Source organism: Notothenia rossii (assembly GCF_949606895.1).
Source record: "Notothenia rossii genome assembly, chromosome: 1".
Classification (NCBI taxonomy): Eukaryota; Metazoa; Chordata; class Actinopteri; order Perciformes; family Nototheniidae; genus Notothenia; species Notothenia rossii.
Window position 1 is genome coordinate 25,645,693 of NC_136912.1, and position 13,927 is coordinate 25,659,619.

Here is a 13,927-nt window from a genome sequence, read left to right on the forward strand (position 1 = left end):
TTCAGGTGAAGCATTATGGTCCAGCCTTGAGGTCACTCATTTCTTTCTCTATTCCCGCCCTATTTCCCCCATCTTCTTCTTCTTCCTCACCTCACCTCTCCTCTCTCTCTCTGCCTCTGATGCCACTTTCCTTGTCTTGAGTTTGTGGATGATTAGTTAGACAGCGGTCCTGCTGGTTCTTGTTTTGAATATGCTTGGATCACAGAGGGTGATGTGATCAGTAGAGAGAAACTGTCCTTCTGCGTCGCACTACTGTGTGTGTGTGTGTGTGTGTGTGTGTGTGTGTGTGTGTGTGTGTGTTGTGTAAAGGATACGCATGTGTGTGGGCAGCCAGCGGCAGTGTGAAGCAGGCTGCTGGTAATGAAAGCAGGAGGAAGAGGTTGGAGGTAGAGAGGAGGTCAAGTAGACCACAGTGAGAGATACACACACATATAGACACAGAACAGCAAGATAATGCATAGTAAATCTGCATAGTTCAGTTAACACAGCCCATCCAACCACCCTGCCACCCACAAAGATACACACCTTTATTGCACCACCCTGCTGACTTAGAGGACAATGTAAATTCAGTTGGGGATGAGTAATAACACTGCAGAGACACACACTCCCCTACACATGCAGTTGTGTATGGGCACACACACAATGACATTTTCTTGCTTCTAATTTCTGACAAAGCCTCACCAGCTTGGACCTTGGGCTCATAATAGGCAACATAAAAATAGAAGCACTGGGTATGCACAAAGCCCAGATGCTTGCATTCCAGAAAATGCTAATGATGTTATAGGGCCTCACTGTAATGCATGAGGTACAGCCATTTCCTTGAAAAACAAGAAACCAGAGAAATATAGCTTCGATAAAAAGAAAACATAAGAAATATCAAATTATGCACCAAATAGAGCTTAACACTGCATAAAAGGGACATATGCTAATTTAAATCCAATAAGTAATTTAACATTTTAATGTTTTCTTTCTACACTGACACTGTAATTAATTTTCACATTGAGATCACAGAGAAGATAAAAATGCAGCATGTGTTAAATGTAATTATCATACATGAAGGTTAATTGGATTGTACAATTTCACATCTAGTGTTCACTCTTACTGTGCACACACATTTTTGCTAGCTTGACAGCTCTGAGTTATTTGACAAGACAATAATTAGGAGAGCATTACACGATAATTGTATTGTAAAGACTTAACCAGTGTTCATAAAAAATAAATACTAAACTAACAATTCCATGTGTCACCAATACACACAATTGTTCAACTGAGCAAAATGTATACAATGCTGTTATGAATGAATCTTTTCTTGGCTGGGAAGTAGTCATGTTTGATTTGAGATTTATCATTTTGCAATAAGATTCCCATGCTGTGTCATAGTTTAACCTTGATATTTAGACTTAGCATTGGTGTTGTGTAAAGAAACCATCTATTTTTTAACATGAAGCATTTTTATTTTGTGTATGTACTTGACTAGACTGAAATTGAGTTGAAGTTGGGAACTCATGAATAAAAATGACTTTGCTGTGGCTCGAGAAGAATTCAGAACAATATTACTTGTTAAAGAACCCATGAAATGGAGATTGGAGCTGACTTTATGAAAAGTGGACCTGATGAAAAGGCAACAGGCAGGGGTTTGCAAGCTAATGAGATATGGAGCACATCACATCACAACTTCACAGTACATTTACCATGCAGTTGAGGAAAAATGATTTTGGTCTTTTTTGAGAGCAACTTTCTAACAGGTAAACTTTTATGAAACTTTAATTCTGTATCTTCTCCTTGGTGAACCTCAGGGTGAGGAGCATTGCTTACACCACAATAAGTCATTTTTCACTTCATGGGCTCTCGAGTAGTCAATGCTCATCACATTATAATAACATTAGAGCTGGCTGTTTTCTCTGCCCCAGGTTTGGCTGTGTGGGAGAAAGGGACCATGCAGGGAATGTTGTCAAGGAGAGAGAAGTGCAAACTTCTAACTAAGTTTCTCTCTCACATAATGATGCACCTGTCCATTAAAGCCAAATGAGAACATTAAGTCATACAGAACACTTAAGTAAAAAAAAGCAAATACTCACATGCTCATTTGTATTCTCGTTTTCCCGTCCCTTGTTCCTTCACCTCCCCCAAGCTCTCTCCTCATTGACTTAATTAGTGTGTGCATTAAACACACCTGGTAGAGTGAGGAAAACATTGAGAGAGACCCTGTGTAAATTATGAATAAATGTGGCACAGCATGTGTGACTGTTTGGCATATTTCACCATTCCCAGGATTCACATAACTTCCCAGGGACTCAGATGTTTAGACATCTCCCATCCCTCGGATGGATTGTTCTCAAATGAAAAAAGTTGAGCAAGTTGTGTTAAATCATATTTTACATTTACATAAATGTATCACCATATCATGGTTGTGATGTATAGTTGTTTAAACTCTAATATAGTTACACCAACATAATTTGTGCTTAATTAGGATTGTACCTACGTGGAAAGGAAAATGAGGCTTTAATTAAGAAACCAAAGTGTAATTACACAATAACAAAGATATTACACCGGCTCTCGTTCTAAGAGTGTTGTGTGCACCCATACACTATGCCTAGTTTTCAGCTTGACTGTGAGTTAATGTGACCAACTGCTGAGTGGCTCAAACATAGTGGACATCTGTCCTACATGTTTTTTTCCATGTCCATATTTCTCTCCCTCATTTGCCATTTTCAACTCTCCGACTCTCTGTTGAAAATCCTTGGAGTGTCTTTGATCTCTGTGGGGGAGCTCAGTGTTGTTGCACGTTGTGTCAAACGAAGTACAGTGTCATTACAGGCAATCATTGTGTGAAATCTTCATTTGCCTTTTTTCTGTCATGCAACCTTCCTCTTACAGTACCTGCAGTTTCTGCACTGAACACTAACTTTTACAATGAGGAAGATCACAGGGCTCACTGTTTTGATGATGGTGCCAAAATCCATCGTAGTGATTGCTTTCGTGAGATGTTTGTTCTCTTTGAGACAAGTTGGCAGGATCGTTCTTCACAAGGAAACAAGTATTGACTGGACATTCTTAGACATTCAGCCAAAGTCTTGGTTAAGGCAGTGAGGCCAAACAACTCAGATAATATTTTCCTTGAAACTTTGTTCAACACATCCTCTAATTAGATTTTTCAGAAAACTTGTAAAGATACTGCCCAGGCAGTTATTTCAGCTTTTCCTTCAGTGACTTCTGCTTCTTCTCACATTAAAACAGAGTAAGGCCGGCTACTCAGAGCATTCAAACAGCATTTCTCTGTCCATAGTTCTAACATGCTCGTCATCACAGCTACACACTTTACTCCTGAAGATTCAATGAATCGTATTAACCTATTTGTAGTAAAGATGAACTCTGCTGTCCTTGTTTGGTGATATTATCAATTGGACCGAACTTCACACTTGCAGTCAATGCACAGATATAATGGAATTATGTTTAAATGGATGTCAGCAATAAGTTGTTTGAATGTAATTCAAGCACAAACATTGATTACACCTTTCTCAGAAATGTTTACACTAGCTGTAAATCACAGCGCTTCAGGGGTGGGGAACCTTTTTCCTCAAGGGCCATTTCAATTTTTACAACATCCTTCGAGGGCCGTACAAATGATTGAACTCAACGTCTGCTTAAAAAACTCAAATAACAGCCCATTCATTTTGCGTTTCTTTCATGCTGTGCAAAGAAAAAGCAACCTCTTAATCCAGATATTTGACCATGACCCGCGCATTCATGCACCGTGGCATGACCACCAAAACAGAAAGATATGGACACAAGATGTGTGCAAATGTATTTAGTTTCATATCCATGTGGACATGATTTAAGTGGGGTGGGGGCGGATCTAACCTCATCTAGGGGGGTTTGGGGGCATGCACCACCATGAAGATTTTTTTAAAATGTTGAAGTTAAAAGCATCAATCTGGTGCACTTTGAGAGCAACATGAAGAGATCTATGGATACATCTCTCACCACCCATATGAAACAGAACTGTAAGCAGATTTTTTTCTTTATGGATATTTTACAAATCACTCCCCTTTTAAACTGTATTCTTGTTTATTAATAACAACTTTTTTTTTACTGTCATATTAGTATTGTATACCTGTTTACTTTATTCTCTTCTTTTTCTATAACTATAATGATCATATAAAGATGTGCCTTTACCTCACTGATTGGAGAAAAAGCTTCTTATATTCGTTAGCATAGCTAGCTAACCAGATGCTAATAACAACAACGTTATTGACTGTATGATCAGTATGACAGATGAACAGATCGCCACTGGGCTTTCAACTAAAGACACAGCCACGCAAAAACTGCGGCATGTGTACAGCTCCTTATGGGTATTGCAATTTGTGAAGTTCCGGCCCGGAGCCGCGTTCTGGTGCTCTCCGTTAGAACTACACTCCTGTCAGACGAGACATACCACGTGATGACACGTTAGGCTCGTGTTGTATTCAAGGACCCTGACCTTGGCCAGGAAAAACAAGCTTGTTTAATTATTTTGCGGTCTAGATCTCTTGAATTTTTTTCTTTTTTGCGTGTGTTTACAAATTACCTCGAGGGCCGTACCAAATGGTCTCGCGGGCCGTATACGGCCCGAAGGCCGGACGTTCCCCGCCCCTGCTGTATGACACACTTCTAGTTCATTTAATCTTGTCAGGCATCTGAATAAAAAAAGACAGTTATGTTGATAAACCTATACCCTCTTATTCTATAGCTAAAGCAAGAGTTTCTATTGTTACAAAATGTTCTCTCTCTGAAACCCTTGGTTAATGTCCTCAAATCATAGTCATCTCTAAGGTCTTGACAGGCCAACATTGTTGCAAAGAACTTAGATATTTTTCACAACCGTTCCTAAAATATACTCTATCCCTCATATTTAAATTACATTAAAAACAACTCCAGGTCAAACAATGGTAGATATGACTGGTGAGGGTTTAAATAAACATGCGATACATTTCAAGAATAATAGTGGATAGCCACATGCATGTATGTATGTATGTATGTATGTATGTATGTATGTATGTATGTATGTATGTATGTATGTATGTATGTATGTATGTGTGTGTGTGTGTATGTATGTATGTATGTATGTATGTATGTATGTATGTATGTATGTGTGTGTGTGTGTGTGTATGTATGTATGTATGTATGTATGTATGTATGTATGTATGTATGTATGTATGTATGTATGTATGTATGTGTGTGTGTGTGTGTGTGTATGTATGTATGTATGTATGTATGTATGTATGTATGTATGTATGTATGTATGTGTGTGTGTGTGTGTGTGTGTGTGTATGTATGTATGTATGTATGTATGTATGTATGTATGTATGTGTGTGTGTGTGTGTGTGTGTATGTATGTATGTATGTATGTATGTATGTATGTATGTATGTATGTATGTATGTATGTATGTATGTTGTATGTCTGTCATAGTTTCAAAGAAGGACACTTTATTGTTATTTTTTGTTTGACCTAATGATGGTTTCACTTTGTGCTGGATTGTTGATTTCATGAGATGGTGAGCTGTTTTGTTTCATTTTACTTTGACCCCAGGATGAATAGCCAATGTTCATGCTAATGCTAATTGAGATCCTAATAAAGAAAGAAAGAAAGACAAGAACTGCTACAGCATTATTAGAGATCTTTGCCAATGTGACCCATGAATCAGAATAAGATGTTAATATGCAAACATCTAAAACATATCTAACATTTAAAAGTAATGGTCAGCAACCTCTTCTATCTGTGGTCGTCACACATGCTGTACTCTTAACACAGAGCTTGATTCCATAATGGTGAGGTGCAGCTGCTTTCAGTCAAGCTGTTCATGGCAACAGTTATCCCAGAGATGTCGGTATGCCAGACCACACGCTCATACATCTGCATGCATTCAAGAGCACATCCACATGACTTAATTAAAAGGGGACTTGCTCAGCAGGGATGTATTCACTAGCAGTGCGCTAGCTGTCACATTATGGAGTGACTCAAGCACACACACACACACACACACACACACACACACACACACACACACACACACACACACACACACACACACACACACACACACACACACACACACACACACACAGGAGGTGTGTGGCGCAGTGGATAGGGGCGACTGTGGCTGCGAGGGAGTGCGGTCGTCTTTCAACCAGAAGGTTGTGGGTTCGATCCCAGCCCATGCAGTCAACATGTCGATGTATCCTTGGGCAAGATACTTAACCCTGAGTTGCTCCCGATGGCATGGCCAACGGTGTGTGAATGTTAGGTCCTAGAGTAAGGTACACTGCTCTGTATGAATGGGTGTGAATGGGTGAATGACATGTAGTATGTAAAGCGCTTTGAGGGGTCTTAAAGACTGGATAAAGCGCTATATAAGTACAGTCCATTTACACACACACACACACACACACACACACACACACACACACACACACACCTAGAGGACCTAGTCTTCATAACACTCAGCCTTTGTCATTTATATATTCATGGCAGAGGAACATATTAAAGTAACAGCAAGGCTGCACTCCTGGAATAGTGATTGTGTCAGATGCTTAGAAGAAAAACAAGGGTGAAAGATTAATCGGAAGCACATGTCGCATTTGGTTATCTTGCCAAACTGTGGCCCAAAATCCCAGATTCCCTCCACACAGTAAATGTTTGGAAATTTGATTTGCTTAATAAAAATCTCTTCTCTGCCTCGTTTATAGTTAAGGCAAACAAAGAGTTAGAATGGGCCACCAGATAAAGGTGAAACTCAATGCAAGATATAGCACGCATATCAGCCATTTTGGACTATAAAATGATACCGTCAGTGAGTGAGCTATTCAGGACATTAACATTTTAACGGAATTTTTATTAACACTATTTCCCCCACAAGCCTAGTGTGAACATTCTCTTGGCAACTAATTTTAATCTATTTATGAGAAAATACGTTTTGGGAGTATTTATGCATTTTAATATTAAATGGTGCTCTGTCATTGCTTGGTAGCTATGTTGCAGCTATCACACTTTAATCTTTATTCTGAATAAAGATAATGTTTAGCTTAATCTGCCTACTCGTGAGACAATATAGCAAGGATGCAAAGATATCCTCTTCTTACCAGGAGGCTTTATTTTTAAATGAATGACACTGGTGCCAAGGACCAAGAGTGCTTATTCAATTCATTAAGCTTTATTCCATTTTTTTTTCTTTGTTGTGGGGTTATTGGAGTATTTCTATGCCATTATTGCTCAGCATTAATGGATAGATGGTATGTGGGAGGTGTGTGGCGCAGTGGATAGAGCCTTGGTCTTGGGATCAGGGGGTCACAGGTTCAAACCCCACTGCAGTCAGCATGTCGTTTTGTCCCTGGGCAAGACACTTCACGCCAAATTGCTCCTGTGGGGATTGCCCACAGTATTGAGAATGTAAGTCGCTTTGGATAAAAGCATCTAACAAGTAACATGTAGTGTAATAGATGACAGGAAATGAGGGATTCTAATCATGGGCTCTATCTTATCCCCCTAAGCCACAGGGGCATCGTTTCATCTCAAAGTATGATAGAGAGTAATAACCTTGCAAGGAGAGATGGATTCTAACTATATCACGTGAGAATCAAAGGATCACACATCAGATGAAAATTCATGTTGTCAGGCTTAAAGTGAAGGTGTTTGTGTCCAGCCAGCCAGTGACTGGACAGATCAGAATCCTATGTTGAGCTACTGGCATACATAGACAACATTGAGAGGTATATTCGTTCAAAACAACATTGTCAGCTTCTAAAGAGGTTAATATGGATGCTACATTTTTATAGTTATGATAAACAGATATTGACTTCATCCAATCACCAGCCAAGTACTTTTTTAGAGTGTATTCCTTCTCTGAAATGTTTCCGGAGACGGCATCTTAGATGTTTCTGTGTAAACAACATCAAGAAAGTAAAGCAATTACGTGGTCTGTGTAGACAAGAGGACTGATTATAATGATATATATCTCATCAAAATCTTTGGAGATAGATGTTTGAAGACAAGTTTATTATACAGTAGATGTCATGTTGCTGTATACATTCAATATGAGTGGTTTAAGTCCTGATTGGCTGAACAACTGGCATAATATGCATTTTCCAGGAAGCCGATTCACAAAGAAGAATGCACAGCCTACTATAAGGTGTAACTTTTGTGAAATAGCGCATGGAACTATAAAGTTAATAATAGGAGTATCATTGATTTGTATAGAAGGGCAGGAGCATGTTGCATATCTCTGGCTTTGGAGCAACAGCTTATAGAGAATCCAGTATGAAGGGATAATTTTCTTTAAAGCTGAAGATAAATGATAAGGAACTACAGATCCCCTGCTGGGTCATGTTGCCTTAATGGACTCAACATCTATTCACAGAGCCCACAGGCCATAACATAGATACAATAACATGCAGTAGCAGACATTAATACTCAGAACTGAGCATAGGCTCATCTCCCTCTAATTGTCTTTGAGATCATTCTGCCACTCTGTGCTCAAATCTCAGGGAGGCTGAATGATGATTATGGGTCGGAGCATCACTTTTGAAATGCAACACTCACACGAGCGTATATTTATTCATACACATTCAGCTGCAAATGCCCTATCAAACCCACTGATTTTGGGGGCGTGGCTGCATTTACCTTTCCCTTAAAAGGGTATATAAAATGTAAATTATCAAGAATTTCCATTAACATGTGTATAGTCACAATGATATGGTAGATTTTTGATATTCTAACTATTTGATAAAATCAGATAATGTTTTTGTGTATTTAGTTATCCATTGCTTACAATTGTATTCTTTAGAAAAATCTTCTATGGCAGATCAGGGACACTCAGTGACTTTTGACAAATGGAGTGGGGAACGGTTGACTCTGGTAACATTTCATGGAGGAAAACTATTCATAAAATACCGAGTGTGAAACCTTGGCCTTGAATAACAAAAGTTTGACAAAGTAATCTTGTGAAAAGTGAAGTAAAGAAATGATTAGGTGACATGATGACAGAAAACTCAATTTGCTGATAAGATAAGGCAAGTCGAGCTAGTGTGTTAAGATTGTTTATTTTTTAGGCTTTACAACGACAAATATTTTATCAAGGGCTGCCGTGGCTCAGGAGTGGTTATCCATTGTTGGAAAGGTTAATTAACTTGCCCATGCAAACAACATGTGGAGGTGTCCTTGTGCAAGATAGTGAACCCCAAATTGCTGCAAATGACTGGAGTCAAATGTGAGTGGCACCTGATTAGCCACCCTGATCTCACCAGAATGCGTGACTCCACCACGCAATGCGGTGTTAAGGAGTCGTGGTGGAGTCACGCATTCTGGTGAGTTCAGGTTGGATTAGCAAGTAGCACCTTGTAAGGCTCTGCTACTAGTTTATGAAATTGTGTGAGAATGGGAAAAGCCTGACTGTGTTAAAAGTGCCTTGGGTGATAACAAAGACTAGAAGAAAGGCATATAATATGCAGTTCTCCCATCAAATCAATGGAACAAATCAATGTTATGGTACAAGTGAAAATTCATATTTATTACAAAAACATGGCCTGGCATCAGTACATATTCTTCATAAATGATAGAAATGTGTCACTTCTCACTTCTGAGGGCTATAAATGGATTGCTGCAAGTGGAGGGGGAGGAGATTTCAGAAAGGTAGAATGAAGGGAAAGGAGGTAAAATGATATTTCCTGGTACAAATGATCTGTTTTCTTTACCACTGAAATATCACATTCTCCCCAGTGATTCAGAGCGATCATACTGAACATACCTTTGAAGTATGAGAAAGGTATTTTGATTCAATGTTGCAGTAGCAGTAGTATTTATGACTTCACTTAATTCCAGACGACATCAATTGTCTCACCAAAAGTGACTCATTTAGTTCAACATTGCTTGAACACAAATGAGACTTTCAAACAATTTATATTTGAAAAAAGAAAAACTGGTTTGAAAGATACTCAAAACTACAGATTGAGATAAGTGAGAGAGGGAATGGGGACAGCAAGACCATGGTAAAACATTTTAGAGAGAGTGATTAAACGAAAGGAGTGTGAAATCACAGGTGCAAATGTGATAGGGGAGAGAATGGAGGAGAGATAAGAAGCTGGGATAAGGTAGAATGTGTGCAATGGGGACAGCCCTCATCTATGAGTTTTGATAATAGTCATGGTTTGTGTGTGTGACACAATATATCATTTTTTTTAATTCCGATTGTTCATTTCAGATAAGTATGTGTAACGAAAGTGTGATATTAATATATGTATTCATATAATGGTGACATAAATATTAAACAGAAGTGTTTATGTGTGAGTATGCTGATTAATGCTATTATCTGCTGTATTTGTATCCTCTAATCATCCTCCTCCCTGCTTGTCAACGTTGTCACACACACACACACACACACACACACACACACACACACACACACACACACACACACACACACACACACACACACACACACACACACACACACACACACACACACACACACACACACACACACACACACACACACACACACACACACACACACACACACACACACACACACACACCTGTATGAAATACTGCAGGCCGCGTGTTGCTGTTGCCCTTCCTCATTCTTTTTCATCGTTTCTTTTCTCCACCTTCGCTGTCCTCTGTTTAATGCATTTTCACACCCTGCAAGGTTCAAAAGTGCAGGTGATTTATAATGCATTTTTATCACCTTGCTTATAAGAATTGCACTAGTTTATGGATTCAAAAACTAGAAGAAATTGAGTGAAGAGAGAATATTTAAATGAATAATTTCCCCCAAAACCCTGACACAGACCAGAAATGGAGCACGGTATTTCAAATTTGTCTTTTCAATAATTGAAGGGATAACTTACATTTCTGAAATTACAATTAAAATATAAGATCCATGACATTTAAGCTTCATTACTTTGAGTCCAGTATTTTGTGGAAATTGCCATATATATTACAAAGCAATCTGCATATAATAGCTTTTGAATACATCTTTCTTCATATCAGTGATTTTGCTTTGAATGTTCTTTAGTCCTTGATCAATTTATTTCATATGCATTACATTTTCTCAGTCATGTACTGTATTCAGCAGTTGATAGCAAAGTGGAAAATATCTCAGGCAGTTAGGGCTCTGAAATGATATGGGCCTTGCATTCATTTTTCCAAATTATTAGTTATACACTGGAACAATCGTTAAACGGTTTTTCGATTGACATGCAGAGACTTAATGATAGTCAACCAATTTTAAGAAAGAGGGTTTTAAGTCAAAGTTATTTCGTATATGCTATTCCCCCCAATCCCCCTCAAGCCTATAACTTTGAGTCATGTCAATTACTCTATGCAGCTATTCAAATTAGAAACATTGCTTATTAAAGCACTAAGTCCTTTGTCTCAAGGAATTTGCAAATACAATAATCTTCTGCGTAAAAATGGTCGGTCCACTACAATGTTATGGATTTATTTACTTTCATAAGAGGTGGAAAAAGTACTCAGATCTTGTACTTAACCTGTTAAGCCCCGAGCCTGTTTTCCAGGCTTTTTTCCAGGCTTTTTCCTGTTTTCATTGCTTTTCTCAAAGCAATGATAAACCTGTGAGTTGGATGTAGAAAAGTCAAAATCAATATAGTTTTTTTTTATTTTAAAGTAAATTCATATTGAACATAGTAAAAAAAATGCAATTATAGTGTCCGTCCAAAAAAAACACATTACTTATTATAAAGTAAAAACCACCCTTGAATGATGGGATAGTAGACTAAAAGCTTTAGGAATCCAAACTATAACATATAATAAGTACCCTGTATCAAGATTGATGCAAAACAAGTTAAATTTGACCTTTTTAGAGAGATTTAGCAAAAGAAAACCACTTCTGGGGTCATTTGGGTGGATTTGCTATATCTCTTGGCCCCCTCGGTCGATTTTGATGATTGACATCTCTTTTTAACCGTTAGAGCCAATAGAATCGAGGGGAAGTTCCTAAATCTACCTAAACGTTACCAAATAGAGTGCCACAGTGACGCATTCTAAAACCCGGAAGTAAGTTAGCATTTTACCACTTCCGGTTCCTTAAAAGCAGTGCAATTTCTCCTTAAGATTTTGGAAAATAGCTCGAAATAAGGTCTGTGGTTGACACACATTTAACACTAGAACCGCCAACGGGGTCAATTTGACCCAGAGCTGTTTTATATTGTATGTAACTTTTTTTCAATAAAATATTAAAGTCTCCCAGTCCGTGACTTTTCCTAAAAGTGTGTTATGTAGCACCCTATGTTGTTAAAAATTGTCAATATGAAGTCAGATTGAAGAAATCGCCCAAAAAATTGCCATTTATACCTATTTCCGCCAAGCGGGTCATATTGACCCCACCCCTTTTCGCGCTGTGATTTTGTGTGTAAACAAACATGACGTGTTGCTATAGCAACACCTTTTGTCTACTGCGGTTCCTCATAGATTGAGATATAGATTGAGAGAGAGAGATAGATAGATAGATATATTGAGTCTGTAGTGAAGGAGCGCGCTCCCGCTCACGGGAGACTGCTCGCGCTGTGCTCCCTAGGAAACAGCTGTTTGCTTTTACCCCCAACAACGACAACCGCCTCACTAAACGCTATGTTGTAGTGTTAATAAACGAAACAATTAAAAAAAATTGCTTGTCAAAATACCAATACCACAGGACCATTTTTCTTTTTAAAACAACACTTTTACCTTGAAAATCAATGCATTCTAATGCTGGGTCAATTTGACCCTGGTGGTGGTTTTAGGTATAAAAAATCTCTGGCGGTTCTAGTGTTAAGAGCATAAGGCGCTTTGACACCGCAGAACTTTTCCCACAAAGGTTCATGAGGACTTAGTTCATCAGAATTCTTTAGTTCTGATGGACTAAGTACAGATCACGTTCACACCGGAATACGTCCCTGGGGGTGGATTAGGCAAATGAACCCGCTGACGTCACTTCTTCTTCTTCTGCTTTGGGTTTACTGGCAGGCCACAAACAACTTCACGGCGTATACTGCCGCCCAAAATCCCCGGTCGGAAGTCCCCGGAGTTGGGGACTGGCTTCAGTAGAAGCAGCTTCTACTGCTCTCTAGCAGGGACGGAAAAGGGGGTAAAAAGGTTCTCATGAACTAATTTTAGTTCCGGCTCTTTTTGGTGTGAACGCGACATTTCAGAACTATATCGGAACTAAAGTGGGAAAAGTACGCGGCTATACACTGTATATATAAATGGACGTAGGGTCCGTGACGTCACCCATAGGATTCTGCAGAGTTGCCGAGAAGCCCTTAGTAGGCGGAGTCGGCAACTAACAGCCAGACAGTGGCGTCAGAGTTCAACTCCCGCCTTCTCCAGCCTGCTCCAAATAAGGGCAAAGAGGCGGAGCCGAGGCGGGACCTCCTGCCACCGAGCTGAAAGTTCCAGAGCTAGCTGAAGCTACCAAGCTAAGCTAACATGCTCCCCATCTGCACACTGCCGTGGCATTTTACGTTTCTAAGCAGGGCTCGACATTATAAATGGCCCGCTGGCCCGGAAGCACTATTTAGACACCCCGGGCCAGCATAACGTACTTTCCACTTGCCCGTTCGGCCACTAAAAATATTGCTTTGAAATAAAGAATTGTCCTGTGGTATTGGTATTTTGACTTGCAATTTAGTTAAATTGTTTCGTTTATTAACGCTACAACATAGCGTTTTGTGAGTCGGTTGTCGTTGTTGGGTGAAAAGCAAACAGCTGTTTGCTGCGGAGCGCAGTGCGAGCAGGCTCCCGTGAGCGGGAGCGCGCTCCTTCACTACAGACTATCGCACCACCTAACCATTCGCCATGAATGTTTTTAATACCAGCGGTAACTGGCCAAGCGCTGGGCAAAAAGCAATCTTCAAATAAAAGAAAGTCACCGGAGGAGTTAAAGAAGAGTGACGG